Below are 16,043 nucleotides of genomic sequence, written 5' to 3'. Positions count from 1 at the left end.
TCCTGAACGGAATGTATTAGGTAATAATTCATTCACTTCCCTATTTTTCTGTTTTTATCGAAGATACATGTAGCTGATAATCAGTATTATTATTATTGATCACCTTGAGCTCACTCTTGGACCGTGAGCTCTCCATCCCAGGGGCTCTTCGGAACAGGAGGGAAGATGCCTCGCGGATCGGCTTCTCTGGGTAGAGCAGCAGACACGGCTGCTTGACCCCTCTGTGACTGTAGTTTCAGAGCTTTGAGCTGGACACGTGGCCTCCCAGGTAGAAGCTACACTTTCCGTCGCCCTTCCGTCTCGGTCTGGCCATGGGCTCTGGGTTCCAGCAGATGGAGCCCGAGCAGGAGGGATGTGGGTAGATCCCAAGTCGAAGGAGCGTGGCTTCTCCTCGTTTCTTTGCTCTTCCCGGGGTGGGATGCTGGTGGGGAGCCACCCTCGTGGACCAGGGCACACTGAGAATGTACAGGGGGACACGATAGAGACAGTCTGGGTCCCTGGGCTCCTTGTGTAACAACCCAGTGAAGAGATGCGGATACAGACGTGAGCTGAGGCAGGAGTGACGCTGAGATCCCAGGTCCTCCCTGTGTTTTACTGCCAGCCTTGGCGCTGTCGGCCTGGGCTCCCGCCGTCCTGTGTGACCCGTTCTCTTCTGGGCGTCACTGTCACTGTCACAGCAGCCCAGCCTGTACCTCACGCATGAGTGGGCTCAGATACTCGTGAGTGTGATCACTAGGCATTTGCAACGCATGTATGTTTCTGCATGAAAGGTGGTCAACTGCCTTTGGTGGCAGAAGGAAAAAGCCTCTCTGTATGTAGTGTAAAACTCATAATTTCAGCCCTTTTCTCCCACGATTTGTCTTCCCTCCGGAAGGTGGGTAACATGACTCTGGTCTCTCCTGGGGTTTTGGTCCAAGCATCTATATGTGCTTCATTTCCTCCTTGTAACATTTGACAGACTTTGCTGAACTTCCCGAATAATGGAAAGAATAATTTCTACAGTGAATAGTGTACAACTCGCCTCCAGATGTGGTTCTGCTCCCGCCCTCAGGCATCCACCCCTCTCCCAGGTCCCCCGCAGGCAGAGCTCCAAGCCTGTTTATAGGTTTGTTTATAGAGTCCAACACATCCCTTCCCGCCCCAAGGAGCACCTCAGGTCACATCGAGGCTGGGGGGACCCAGGGGGGCTTTGAGATTGTCCTCCTGTCTAAAGCTGCCCCTGAAGAGTCTATCTGTGCTCTCAATGTCTTCTTTTTCCAGGAGGATGGGCACTTAAGGGGCTGACCGCCCCCCCCCCCCCACCGTTAAGGGAAGTGACGCTGTTTTCCCAGGTCCAGAGGACAGAGCCGCACCAGGGCGCAGTAATGAGAACAGGGCCATCTCCTCACTGCTCTCGGGTTTAATTTTTTCCCATTTCACAGATGAGTAAATGAGGAACAAGTATGTTTAAACAACTTACCCCAAATCTCATTGCCTTTCAGGTTTCAGCACCAGAATTTGAACCCATGAAGGGTTTCCTGATGCCGACCCAGACTTGCACCAAACGTGGCTGTCCGAACCTTCTGGGAGCTTGTTAAAATTGAGGTAAGCTCCCGATCCCACATCGGGGCTATCTTTCCAGTAGTTTTGGGATGAGTCTTAAGGCTTTGAATTTTATTTGTAATCAACTACCCAGGCAATTCCAACGCACGGCGAATTTGGGAACTACTGTTTGGTGCCACACAGGCCACACTGGTCTCGAAATTTTTACAGTCTTTTCCCCTTTGCCCACTCCCTCCCTCGTCCCCAGACAAATGAATGATTCAGAGTGAGGGCAGTGTGTCTTAAAGTGAAACTCAACGCCTGCTGAGGCAATGTTTTGAAGATTAGTTATATGAATGCATTATCCCTTTAGCTATAACCGCCATCCAGTTTGAAGGGTGTCTTCCCATCCACCCGTTACTACTTCCTGAGCGATGCTTTGTGACCCCATCCCCAGATTGCCTGAGCTGTCCATGAGGGAGACCAAATGACATGTGTGAGACAATTCAAGGGTAACAAAAAATGATAAATTCCAGGTTATAGCAACTGACACTTGGTGGACTTGAACCAGAGGGAAGCGAGTTACAGGAAACGGGAGAAGTAGGGAAGGTTTCCTAATAGAGGTTATGCTTGAATTAAGTCTGGAAGCAGTCAGGTTCGGAAAGGCAGGTGTAGGATGGAAAATCTATGTAGTGGGAAGAGATGAGCAAAGGCACTCGCGTCCTAAAGCAACCGAGGGCCATGAAGTAATTGGTACTTATTTCCTGAGTCGCTGAGGATGTAAACTGGACTATCAACAATCTGAAAGTGTGTGTGTGTGTGTGTGTGTGTGAGAGAGAGAGAGAGAGAGAGAGAGAGAGAGAGAGTGAGAGAGAGAGGCTGGAGCAAGGTGAGGCCAGGGTGGGTGGGGAGCATTGCTGGAGGATGCTGGCTCGGGGTGGGGGGGGGGGGTCGGCTGCTGGGACACACATCTGGGGAGAGAGTGGGGGATGGGCAGGTAGCGGGAAGGTCTCTGCTGGGGCACGGAGGCCACAGACCCAGGAGGGCTGTTCGCAGTGAATCGACAACCTTCCTAAACTCTCCTGAGCTCGGGGGGCCTGGGGACACGTCCCTCCCTGCCCCTCGGAGTCAGGCTGCTTTGGGAAGTGAAACATTTATTTTATTCTCTCTTGAAAACAAACTTTACATCATTGATCTGCTGCTAAAAAATGTTTGTGCTGAATTCCTGCTTCTAAGCCAGGGCCTATGACTCAGATGGTGTGCATTTCAAAATTCTCTCAACATAATTTCACATAAAAAAGAAACATCTTACATTGGGCCAACTCTGTTAAAAACCAACTGCCTTGTATCACTAATACATAGCTGGATTGATTCATGGTGTACATCTTCAAAGACCTGGATAATCATCTTTGTTTGCAAATTCCTTATTAACGTGGAGATAAATGTTATCATAAATTGAACTTTCATACGATGGGCTAAATTTTTGGGTCTTTAGAGTTCATTTCCAGAATGTTCGATAGCACGACTGTAAGGGCTGCATGGCACTTTCCCAATTGGACACAGTTGGAGATTTTTTTTTTTTTTTGGTCTCCTTTTTCTTTAAGCGAGATGATAAACACTTAACAAGAAGATGGAGCTTATGGAACTTAGCCAGAAGAGAATAGCATTCTACCGATGGAATTCCACTTCAGATGCTGGGCTGGAGAGAAATCCTCCTCTCAGGCTCCTTCGCCTCTAGATGATGGCTTTAAAAACTGAAAACAGAGAAAGCCAAGTGTGTGGTCTTGGGCAATTTCGTAATAGTCTGTGCAGGAGACAGAGGGGGTGCTTTGCTGGAAAAAATGATTAGCTTTTTCTTTACGATGACAGAAAACAGTTGCAATTCAGAGATGCCAAAGGTTCTGCAGCCCTCCCTTTTGGCAAATTGTTAGGTAATCACTGCTCCCAGGTGGTGCTTTCAATAAAGGCCTTGGAAAGTCACGCCCCAGAGATGTCCTCAGGGCAGAGCCATTGTCAAGGGGAGAAACTCGGAGAATTAGTCAGAGCAGGGTTGGAGGAAAAGATGCTGGATTTTCCTTCAGGGGAATCTGCTCCTGAGTTCCTGGAGCGCCTTCAGGTGCCTCTGACTGACTAATGAGCGTGAAGTCTGCTCCTGAGTGTCTCAGGCCGAACTGGAGGAGCCCTTCTCAGGTTCCAGTGTTATTGTTGTTGTCTGACTTAAGTTATCCCAGGAAGCATCAGGCCCGCGCTGAGGTATCAGTCCGTATGCAATCTCTTATAACAAAATAGGTTTTAATTAACTAGTTACCTTGCTCGTAATACACCACACGACGGTTTTGCCCTTTTCAAACAAGTTTTCCCGAGACTGGTTTTTCTTTTGTCACTTCGGCAGCGATCTGATCGGCCTGGCCTGGGACCCGCACCCCGAGCCCAGGCTCTTTGCCGGCACCAGGCCCTCCGTGTGTAACGGGGACTAGGGGTGAGGCGGACAGTCGTCTGTGTCTGTTGAGTCAGTTCAGAGCTCCTCCGTGAGCACAGCGCCAGGCCTGGGAGCCCCACGCTGTAGAAGACCATTCTCATCCCTGACACCCTCGGCGCGGTGACGCTCAGACGCTGGAAGGCAACAGTATCACTTTGTGGGGCCGACGGGGACTAGACTCGTGCACAGGTGCTCTGGGGGCCTGCGCATTTTGATTCCGCGAGGCCATCCCAGGTCAGCTGGCCTGTGATGTGCGGCCCGAGGGAGCTGAGTGGGACGCAGGTGTCCTGACGGCCCTGCTCTGCATCCCCGTGACATGGGCCCCACCGGCTTGCTAAGCTCAGCCTGTAACAGACCTTTCCTGCTGCAGAACTCATAACCGTTCGGCCCTGTCGGCCCCTAGAAGTAGCAGACTTTCCAAACTGGGCACACTCAATCCAGACTCTTCTAAGACTCCCCAGGGTTGAGAGAGCTCCTGAAGGTGAACTGTGCTGAAACTGGCGTTTGGACGCCTGTTACTTGAGCCGCGCATCTTCTGCGCTTTCTCGATTCTGGTTTGTTGGGCAGGTTCCTCAACAGCCCTAGAAAAATGTGTAGCAAGTGGACCCACCTGCCCTGAGCCTCTCCAGGACCCTCCTCCTGAGAGGTCCCTTAACTGTCACCCAGGGTGACTGGGGACCTCATGTCTGAGGACCATCGAGGTGCTGGAGATACGTCAGAAGAAATGATTGTGGTGGGAATAGTACCTAGGCCATGGGATGGAGTGGGGTTGTTACCTGCCTCTTTACTGGGACAGGTGAGTGAGGGATGGAGGTGAGCATCTTGGTGGTGGAGGCGGGGATGGCACAGGTGTGTGGCATCAGACTTACGCTGAGGGCAGGAAGGTGCCGCAGGGCAGGATGCCCTGGAAGAAAGGCCTCCTGCCGGTGGGAGGTTCTTCTGTTTACTGGATTCCTCTGCTTCAAGACAGAGAGCCACCTTCTTCCTCAGCATGGCCTCCCTGATCCCAGTGAAGCCGGCCAGGACCCCGTGGGGCTCCCGGGCACGGAAGTCTTTCTGTGTCCCCCGTTCCTTGTTTGTAGGGAATAGACTCCAGCCTCCATGACCTTCCCTGAGTTCCAAAGGGCAGCTTCGAACAGTTGCTGATCAGGGAACAGAGGGGATGCAGAGACCAGGGAGGAGCGGTCCGGAAATAGCGCAGCCTTTGGGCAGGTCCTGGTTCCACCTCAAGGGTTACACACAACAATATCTTTGAGCTCTTTACAGAACTAACCCCCCCCCCCCAAAAATGGAAGATGTTAGCAATCTTCATTCCAGAGAAGGTCACAGTTTGATAACCTTGAGAAGTTCATCAAGAGAACATTTGAGGCCCTGCACACACCCTGACCCTTATCAGCAACCCCCCCGCCCCGTGAACCATTGCTATAAAACTCCTCACCAGATCCCCCGGGTTGGGACACAGGGTTTTTCAGGGCACGAGCCTGCTGTGTCCCCCTTTGCCTGGCAAAGCAATAAAGCCATTCTTTTCTGCTTCATCCAAAACTCTGTCTCTGGGATTTGATTCGGCACCGGTGCACAGAGGCCGAGTTTTCGGCATCTCCAGCAAGGCTGTGATGGTTTTTGGTCTCTGACGCTTTGAGTTTTCTTGCCAGCTCTGCCTGTCTCTGGCCGGTGTTAGAGTGATGGACTTGTTCCTTAAAACACGTGCCCAGGTTGTCAGGCTCCTCGATGCAGGACTTGTAAGACGTGACCCGTAAGTGCTGGCTGGGTTGAGCCCTCGCCCGTCGCTGGGTGCCAGACAGGGATTCAAGGACGGGGACAAATCACACCAGCTCCCTCATCCACAAGCTTTTCATCGAAAAAGAATGCATTGAAGATAAACATCAAAGGAAACTTTAAAAGTGAAAGGTAGTAACAAAAGGCTAAGCGTGCGCTGAAGTGTGTGTTTGGAATCAGAAGGGGCACCATTCGGCGTGCTCTGTGGGAGAGGCTTGGTTTATAGCTTGACTGCTGTGCTCGAGCACACACACGGGAACTTTCTTGTTTTTAAATCACCAGTTTTAAAATAACTCTCTTAAAGATGAGTTTCACCCTGGTGGCCTCACTGCATCTCTATCCACACCCCAGGGCTCTGAAGACCACTCCTGTGAAGCCGCAGACCCCCAAACACACGACACAGCAAGGGGCACTCCTGAGGTTGGGGAGGAGGCCGGTGGGGCTGGGACAGTTGTGGGGAATAAAGCCCAGGGCCCGAGGCTTCGGAAGTTCATAGACTGTGCCTCATTCCTATTATCCTGGCTGCGGTTTGATATCTCGCAGCTTAATAACATCATTTTAAACGTCTCATTATGGAGAATTTCCAAGCATTACCCAACTAGAGAGAGTAGCCTATGGACCCCTGTGTACCCATCACCCAGCTTTTTTGGTCAAGAATGAACTAGTGGCCGATCTCGTTTTACGTACTCCCCAGATAGATACTTCTAACACTGATGTTTTCAAAAGCTGACGCTGTTCAGCAATGATTTGGTGGAGTGAATCCGTCGCAGGGAGAATCCACAAAGCAGTCTCTGCCTTTACGCGAGGTTGTTGCAGATGGGGAGAGAGACGCGTGTATCGGAGAAACACAGAACAAATATGGGTAAATCGGGATCTTAATTAACTGTCTGTAAGAAGAGCTTCCAAACAATGTCGGTGGGTTGAGTAAGAACCGGAAAAAGAAGATGGAGGAATACAGCTGACTCTGGAAAAATAAAATGTTAGCTGAAAAAGAAAGGAGAAAACGTACAGGTTAGCACAGACTAAAAAAGGGCAGAGTGACAAAGCCGTAAGTGGTCACAAACGCACGTGTTTGTGTGTACACCACAGCAGCTGGCTGGACGATGGCGGGTCAAAACAAATTCTCTGGGGAAAATGAATGTAAGTCTCTTGGGCCAACATCTGTAAACACTGAACGTTTTTGTTTCTTGGAGGCAGGTGACCACCTCCTGCCATCAGCTCCAGGGCGAGATGTTTCCCTAAACCTGTGGGTCTCCTTTCGTGCAAGAGCCCATCAGGGATTCAGTTTGAATATTCTATTTCTGATTCCCTTGTTGTGGAATTATTTTTCAAGTTAGTTTGAGTAATGTTAATATTTTCAGAAAATCACATATGTATGACGCATATATATAAGCTCTCGGGCACTCTTACTCAATAATCAGGATGTGTCTCTTTTTTCCCAAGAGAGCGCATCCATAATTAAATGGACGCTAACACCTCGCCGATGCCTGTCTGTTCCGTGCAGGACGCTGGTGGGGACGAGGCTGTCTGTCATCTGCGGGGTGGAGCGGGGATGGGCGGTGTCTGGACAGGCAGCGTGGGCTGGGTCCTCGGCCCGCGGAGGAGGGGGCGGCCACCTGACTGCCATCGGGGGTGCTCAGGGCATCGAAGGCTTGAGCACTGAGGGGCTGTCAGGGACGCAGTAGACGGTAGGAGCCACCTTCGGGGGGCTCTCCTGAGCCCGGAGTCCAGCTGTCGCTCGTTGGTCACGTGGATCCTGGGCATGTTGACTTCCCTCTGCTTTAGTCTCCTTGTCGGGGTGCTCACAGCGGCACTGACCTCCCCGGGTGCTTGTAAGTTAAAGCATCCTTGCTCTGCTTCGGCTCAGAGGGACCCATGGCCGTGCTGGCCAGGAGGAGGACTCGGGCCAGAGTGACCTTGACAGGGGTTGGGGGTACCAGGCGCCAGGGGCCGTGGAGGCCAGGACACTGCTCACGGGTGATGGCTGAGCTGCGTCCAGAAGGGAGCATGGGAAAGACAACTCAGGGGCGGGAGGACGTGGGTTAGAGTGAACCTGGCAGGAAGTGGGGTTACTGGGTGCGCAGAGGGTGAATGTGGTCCAGCAACCCAGGGGCCGGCGGGGAGCACAGGGGCCTTGGTTTGCTGCCTCTGAGCCGGGGACCTCGTGTCTGTCCTGCCAGAGGCCACTTGGGCCGGGGCAGGAGCCAAACCCACACCGTGCAAGGGGTCAGGAGCCGGGCGCACTTGACCCTGGCTTTCTGCATTCCAAGCCCCACCTTCTTCCTCAGCCCCCGCCCTGCCTTGTTTAGGACAAGGAACAATAGTCATAAGGACACCCACCCTGCCGGCCCCCGGGCTGTTCCCTCCTGGAGGAAAGAGGAAGGAGCCGCTGGGGGGTGGGGGGGAGGGCCTGCAGCGGGTGGGAGGGCGGGGGCCGGGGACCCACCACCTTAGTGACCCGTCACCACGTTTGCTGAGCAAATTGAAAGTTTGCACATCAGCGGGAAGCCGGTGTCCTGTTTGCAAACCCTCCCCTTGCGGTTTCCCGAGTTGTGGCCAAGGCTGAGAGGCGTGGAGGAAAGGGCCCATCGGACGTGCAGACCTGCCCGTGCTTTGATCGCAGCGGGAGATGGCTTTGGTTCCCGCCTCTCACAGCCTTTGTGAAGGGCAGGGGCGTCTTTGACAGCAGGCCGAAGTTTGCGGCTCCACTTCCGCCAAGCCCACTTTGCGCGTCTGTGCTCTGAAGATGACGGAGTTCGCGACAGCCCCAGTTAGGACCGATTGGGAGCGTGGGCGGCTGACCCCTGGCCAGAGAGAAGTGACACTTGGTCGTGCCTTTTTCTCTTTATTTCCAGCAAATAGTTTGAGTTGCATTTTATCCACAAAAAGGCTTCGTTTGCCTATTTTTTGTCCGTTTGTATCCTTTTTTATTTTTCCTTTTTCCTTCATAATGAATTTTTGAATTGATCTAAACCTGAGAACTGAAGCTGGAAGTGTGACCCTTGACCTTGACCCTTGACCCTGGGACAAGAAGCTGGAGAGTGAGGAGAGAGGGCTTCTGCTCCCGGGTTTGCTTTGACGCAGCCAAAGTCTGCGTGAATGACTCAGCTTCTCTCTGCTGTAGTTTTCCCACGTGGAAAACAACTTTAGTAATTCCTGGGCCCGCTGTGTGTGACAAAATTCCATCCCCTTGGAAGAAATGAACTATCAGATTATGGTATATGATTAGGTAATCCGTAGCTTCTGATTTCTATTCACATGCTAAGCTTAGCCATTTTGTGGGGGAGGTTTCTGAAAGAAATAATTTGATTTTCACAATCGCTTGGGCTCATGAGCGCGTGATGAACACAATAGCTACGCGCCCGAGAAAACAAATTCTTCCCTTGTGCTGGTTCCATTGTTCTAGGCAACTAGATCCCTAGATGATTGTTCAGCCCTACTCTTTTTTTTGGTCCTGTCCCATCAGATACGCATTCCAAGAAATTACCTTAAGATTTGTTTCACCATGAAAGCTACATTCTCAGCTGTGCTCCAATCAACTGGATAAAAGTGGCGAACCCATCCTGGTTGACTATCACCTTTCAAAGTATGTGTGTGGAGGAGCGAGCCTGAGCCCTCATCCCTGCCTGGCTATTGTTAAAAATAAGTAAGGATGTATTAGGACATGCTTTTTGTGCCAGAAGTTTCCGAAACTTTTTGCAACCGCACACAGAAACAGGAATTACTTCACCCGCCGTTGAAATGTGGCCACCGCTTCGATGAGATGGGGCAGCTGTTTAAAAATGCACGGCAACTTTAATAGAAAAACCAACGCACAGCAACATTCCAAAACGGGGGGCCTGCAAGTGAGGGGCAACTTGCCTCCGACTGAAATCACAGGGGAAGCTTTCTGGGCTGGGCCTGCTGGTGCTGGGCTGTGAGGGGCTTTAGTTTTGTGTCTCCCTAGGAAAGCCAACCTCTTCTGTCCAGGGCTGCCTCCTGGTCACCTACTAAATCATCCGATCCTAGACCACCAACTGATGGGCAGCCCTCAGCAGCGTGGCAGGTTCTCCACACTGGCTGACGGAGGTTGGCAGCAGGAAGAGGTGGCCTTGCGTGAGGAGTGGTGACCTGACCCTGCAGTGACACTTACAGCTGGGCACGGCCCAGGGTGATGGGACAGAGAACACTGTCCAGTGCTTCCTGGTCACTGTAAAATATGTTCTCTGACCTCAGAGACACTGACACAAATTCATCAGCTTGGAGTCTACACTGTTCCTATATTTATCTGCTCACATGGGCCAGAGTATCTTGGAGACAGAGACAGAAAAGTGTCTCTTTTTTGGACCACAGTTTCATTAGCAAAATTCGCTTCTCTTTTAGGCAAAAGAAGGACTCAATTTACGAGTAGATTCCTCTTCTCTGGATAGATTTTAGTTTCGGGAAAAGCAAAGCTGATGACCACTGTACTCCCTCAGGCCTTCTTCTTCCCAGGGAAGTTGAGGATTTTCACGGTGAAAAGAGAAGGGGAGCCAGCACGGCATACGACCCGCTAAAGCCCACGGCAGGCAGGCAAGCAGCGCCCACAGGAAAAGTATAGCTGTAAACACACGCATCAGAAAAGAGGAAAGCTCCCACGTTAGTAACCCACGTCTACACCTCAAGGAGCTAGAGAAAGAAGAAAAAATCAAACCCAGAGCCAGCAGAAGGAAGGAGGGAAGAGTAGAGCGAAGAGAAATAAAGTAGAAGCTAGAAAAACAACAGGGAAAATGGTCAAAAACAAAAGTTGGTTCTTTGGAAAGACCAACAAAGTTGACAGACCTGGATTGACTGAAAGAGGGGGCTGCTCGGGAATGTCTGGGGGGTTTGTTCTTCCGTTTAGGGGGTTGATGGTGCCAGGCTGGTCTCTGCCCCGTCTGGGCTGCGAGCCTTTGCAGGGCTGTCCTAGATGAGGGGGGGAGGGGGGCGGGTGGTGGTGTGGAGGGTCGGAGGCCATCCCTGGGAGGCTTGTGATACAGGTTAGATAAAACAGGGTGTTTTGCACACCCCGATATTTCTTCTGGGAAAGGGAACCAGAGTCCTTGAGGGAAACCCTACAGTGGGAAAGGGCAGCCTGGGGCTGGACTGAGGGAGGAGGTGCGGGTGGGCTTAGGCAGGTCAGAGGAGCAGGTGGTGGTGGGATGCTTGTCCAACTGAGCTCGGGCTCACAGCATTTGCTGGTAGATGCAAGGCCCCTCCTGCCCCAAGTCACTCCCTGAGCCCGGCATTCTGTTTCCTCCAAGTGCAGGGTCAGGGCCGCTGTTCCCATTCACCGTGTTCTGGTGACAGCTCTGATTCTCCGTGGAAGATTCCACTTTCCCAACTAGGTCCAAATCAGATATAGGCTTTACTAATTTTAAGTCATTTTGCCCATAGACAGCGGTGCTTTTAGGGGGACACGAGGGAACGCCTGGGGGGTCACCACGGGAGACTGCCTGAACCCGGGCTCCAGAAGCATGGTCCCTGAATGGACCCTCGGAGGCACGCTGGGCCTCGGCGGGCCTGTCCGTCGGCGCGGGTCGTGTTAAAATGACCCTCTTTCTGTGGCCCGCAGCATCTCATCGTCCTCCGGGTCCTGACGCTTTGTACCGTTCAAACCAGTGTCGAAAACCCCAGCTGGTCCTTGCCTTCGAGCAGATGGGCACCCAGAGGCCTTGTGCTCGCCCCGGCCCCACGTTCGGAAGGGAACGTGTGGCCACTGAGCGGGGGACGTGGGAGGAGCTGAGCCCACGGCGGGGGAGGCGGAGGCCATGGGGCTGCTCTGGGCTGGTGGCCGGACCGCAAGCCTCGGCCCCTGGGCTGGCTTCCCTCCCTCCATCACAGGGCCAGGGAGCCAAGGCGCATGGAGATTCGGGACGTCTGTGTCCGCAGTGACCATGCTGGCACCCACGGGGTCCGCTGGGGATCAGAGGCCCAGGTCAGCAGCACGGCCCTTGCGCTGCCCCTGGCCTTCCACCGCAGGGACCAGGGTCAGTCCTCCCTGAAGGTTGCTGGTGCTGCCTGGGTCCTTGGTGTCCACACCCCCTTGGCTGGGGCGGCCTGTGTGCCGGAGGGGGGAGCCTCTGACGCCCCCCTGCCCCTCACCTGTGTGCGAGCTCACCTGCAGCTCCACTGCTGTATGTGTTCCCTCTCCCTGGAGAGAGACAAGCTTCCCCGCGTGTGTGAAGGCATCTGGATTTGATTCTGAAGATGACGGTTGTTAGTGCGGTGAAGGTTGGGACTGGAATTTGGGGGATCAACCCGGGCGTGTGACAGGAGACCCCAGGAGGGATGCTGGGGTCTGAGTCAAGCACTGGGGGTTGCCTCTTCTCCCCTGCAGGGTGACTGGAGTTGATCCCATCAGGACGTCCCTCTGTGACGGATGCAGTGGTTGGCGTGGTGCCTGCCTGCCCTGGGAGTGGGTGGGAGAGAGGGCTGGGCCTGGTCCTGCCTCAGGGAGCCCACGGGGGCTGTGAGACACTCCTGCGTTGCAATTACGGATTTCATGCGCCCTTAATGAGAGAGTAGACCCCTGAGGTAAAAGCAGGGTAATTACTCAAAATAGAGGCAAGACATTCTCCTATATCCTGTAGATATTAGCACTTAGTGACCCAGACAAGCATCTCTTAACACCCTCTTTCTCTGAGCCGTTTATAATACACTGAACTTAGTCTAGTTGGGAAAAAGCCACCATAGCTTCTATCCAACCAACCCACCGTGACCGTCCCTTCCAGAAAGTATTATTTCCACACTCAGCGCCAAAACAGTAAGCACTTATTTACTATTTTTACTATTCAGAATACTTACACTTACTAATTACTAATGAACCCAAACCTCGAAACCCCCAAACAAAGCACACAGCAAAACCCAGCAAGATGTTAGGTATTTTATTCTCCAGGAATCATTCACTTTACAAAAAGGAAAATGGGCTTGTTTCCTAGGTGGGGACGCTGGCTGCCTTGTCTGTGTGAGTTCCAGGCCGTCCCTCCCCTCACCCTGCAGTCGGCACCGACCACCCACTCTGACCTGTGGGCCTGTGTCATCTTTCCCCTTGGATTGGCTGGGAAGCAGCTGGCGGGGCCGGTGGGGGTGAGGGCATATCTGTGGCCACGAGGAAACCCTTCCTGACTGGGCTAGTTGGACCCTCTGTCCCTGCACCCGGCCCGGCTTCTCCCACGAGCCCCCGAGGCGGGGACGGAGGGAGCTGGGTGATGGGTAGACTGCGTAAACAAAAAATGAACTTTTCTCTTCTGCCTGTGTGTCCTCCTCCCGGAAAGGTGATGGGCCGGGGTGAGGGAGAGTGCTGTGTTCATAACGATAGGCCCGACTGTGATGGCGACAGTAAGTTTTCGGTTCTGACACCAAGAACGAAGGGCTCCGACTCATCCGGTGGATTTTGTCAAAGCTCTGCTCTTTGGTTCCCTGCTGACACAGGACACCGCCCCACCTGGACAAGCACACGGGAGCCCCGGAGCCCAGCCTCCAGGACACCTCCGGACACTGCACCCCTTCACATTCTGCGGGACCCACCTGACCCTCGCGCCCTCCAAGCGCTGGGCCCCTTCTCTCCCCCCCGCCCCGGGCTCTTCCCTTCTCGCATCTGTTTTTGGAATCATTCGACCCCCTCGCCGGCTTGAGGATCAGCACAGTGAACCGCTGCAGGATGCTCAGCTCAAGACTTGGCCCAGAGGACGCACCGGGTAGGGCCCTGCCCTCCGGTGGCCCGAGGGACGGCCAGGCACAGGGACTCAGTGGAGAAGCGAGTCGTCCAACTGAAAAATCCATTCTTCCTCGTCTACGCTCAGAATAATTCCTGTTGCTCCAAATCAGTCATGTCCATAGAGTACTGACAAAACTGAAATCATATACAAGGCAGATGAAAGTATTTTGTGGATTGCTTGGATTTCTCCTTTTTTTCAGTAATTTTTATGTTTTCACATTTTTCTGGGCCTTAGAAATACCTTTCCCCTTCGCATCTTTCTCCGCTACGACTGACTGGGGTCTCATCTTCACTCGTTTCAACTCCCCACGGCTCTGTCAGGTTCTGACCACGTGAGAGACGGACTCCACGCGAGATCATAAGTAAACGGGGGTTCTCACAATTCTGTCCTTTTGGAGCTAAGACTCCAGAGCTCAAATGAAAGGAAACAGTATTTTCAACACACTCTCTCGATGTGTTTCCATAGGGTTAGATTCCTTACAGAAATGATAAGCTATTTTGATGGATGTCAGTGTCTTATGGAGACAGCTGCTGTTTTCTTTGTTTTGTGGGCAGGTGGGAAGGTCCTGGGAGGGAAGAAAGCTGTGAACTCAAGGGTAGGAGATGCAGGTGATGTCACTTCTCTTAAATTTGAGGAAGGACTGAGCGAACCAGGTTTGACAAAGACACACATGTTTACGAAAAGGAAAATGACAGAGAAGCCAGGAGATAAGTTCTAGAAAATAAGGGAAGAGGTCCCCAGTACCAGTATCTCTCTTCTTTTCTCTTTCTTCTCTTGGTTAAGCGGAGGGTGGGGTAGTGGAGACGTGGCCCGCGGCCCCTGGGCCCCCAGGCCTCCCCGTCCCATGGAGCACCGCCAGCCGCTCCAGCAGGCCTTCACTCTCCACCCGCGCTTTCTCCTCTCTGTTTCCTCCCAGACCATCAAACGAGGGACAGCCTCGGCTTTAGAAGAAAGCTACCGGCGCGGATTTGCTTGTTTTAGGCCCGGAGTCATCTGATTTTCACGAGACAGTAACGCAGCGAAGGTGAGAGTGAAAGATTTAATTCAACAGCTCCGGCTGTGCTTTTCTTGCAGGTGGGAGAGGGTATTTTGAAGAGCTTTGAAAGGTAACTTATTTTCCTCAAACAAATGAATTGGTATTTCAGGCTAACTCTTTGGGGTGCTGGAGATGACCTAACCTGACACTTCTTTATCTGAATGTTGTTTCCAGGGCTGTCCACGTGACACATGAGCCATCAGCACCAAAACAGATAAAGAAAAGTACCTGTTTTCACTTACATCCATTGTTTGTGATATTTTGCACCTACTTCATGAAGCTGATCTGTCAGTGAAAAACAGGTTTCGTTTGAGGCACGTATCAGAAAGGGTCACGACGACCCATCACTTCTGGCTCTACACCGTGGAGAGCTATGACGTCTCCATCTGCGTTAAACGTTTCCCCTGGGGTTTTTGTATCCGGTGTTCACTTGGTTGGAAAGTGTTAGCGTCACAGGCAGGGACTGTGGATCAGACCTGGTGTTCTTGGTGTTAACTGGGCGGGTTGGCTTGCTGCTCAGCTCCTTAGTTTCCTTCATTGACCAAGTAGGAGGAATAAAGTCTACGGGGCAGGATCAACCGTGTTCGGAGACGGTTGGGAAGGCCGCCGGGCAGTACTGCCGGCGGTGGGTGCGCAGGGCCATTAGGACGCTGGGGGCCCACGGTGGTCACAGCACGGCCTCAGCGACTCCGCTACCACGATCCTAACGCAGCTGGTGCTGTGAATAGCTTTGCTTTGTCCCAGTAACGGTAACTCCCTGCACTGTTTTTATTCAGGAACAAAAGGAAGACTCTGAACTCTCCCTGCTGTTTGAAGTGTACCTTGAGAGTCCCGTGGTTTGTAAATGGAATACTTAGAATAAAGATTCCTTAGGATCTGGGTCATGGAAAGTCAGTGACTTGTTGCTGACTACGAGGCAGAGCTGTAATAGCCTATTTAAATCCCCTGTGACAGAGGCGAGTCATTTGCAACTACAGTTATTAGAGTTTCCAAGGAATTACAGCCTTGCTCCTGCCAACAGTCAGGCTGCCTCTCTCGGTGCGGGGGTGACCGCTGGCGTGGCCAGGGAATGTGAACAGTGACGATCTTCCAACATCCTCATCTCTTCAGGGTTTGGCATTTTATTTTTGGTGGCTTCACCGGCAGCCTTTGTGCCCTGACATGTAACTTCTATACCTCACAGAATAAGCTTTCCCCACTAGGTCTTAATATCCAGCCCCGTACGCATTCATCATTAAAAACCAGAAAACCAGTCCCCTTGTTCTCACTCGGACGATAGGACAGTGACAGTGGCTTAGATCCGGGGATGCGGGCTGGGCTGAGCAGTGGAATCACTGGGTCTCTTGTCTGGGAGGCGTGTGTTCAGAAGAGAAGGCGCTTGGCCTGTATCTCATCCTGGGAAGTGGGCGAGGATTTGAGTGGGAATTCATCCTAACGGGGAGCGGAGGCTGGGAGGGTGCCAGGAAAGCGGGGTGGGCCAGTGACAGTTCCTTGGAAAAGGATGGGCAGCTTC

General features: G+C 52.6%; 1 long non-coding RNA gene across 1 annotated transcript; it reads left to right on the top strand.

Moving 5' to 3' along the window:
- The first annotated feature begins 1,480 nt into the window (after nt 1–1,480).
- On the top strand, nt 1,481–15,284 carry LOC114888433. Its single transcript, XR_003791776.1, has 3 exons — nt 1,481–1,584; nt 14,411–14,518; nt 14,705–15,284. It is a non-coding gene; the product is annotated as an uncharacterized LOC114888433 (long non-coding RNA).
- Nucleotides 15,285–16,043: the final 759 nt, after the last annotated feature.

This window comes from Monodon monoceros, unplaced genomic scaffold, assembly GCF_005190385.1.
Source record: "Monodon monoceros isolate NGI ecotype Baffin Bay Population unplaced genomic scaffold, NGI_Narwhal_1 Super_Scaffold_8, whole genome shotgun sequence".
Lineage (NCBI taxonomy): Eukaryota > Metazoa > Chordata > Mammalia > Artiodactyla > Monodontidae > Monodon > Monodon monoceros.
Note: the sequence above shows the minus strand (reverse complement) of the source record. Positions and strands in the feature narration are given on the sequence as shown.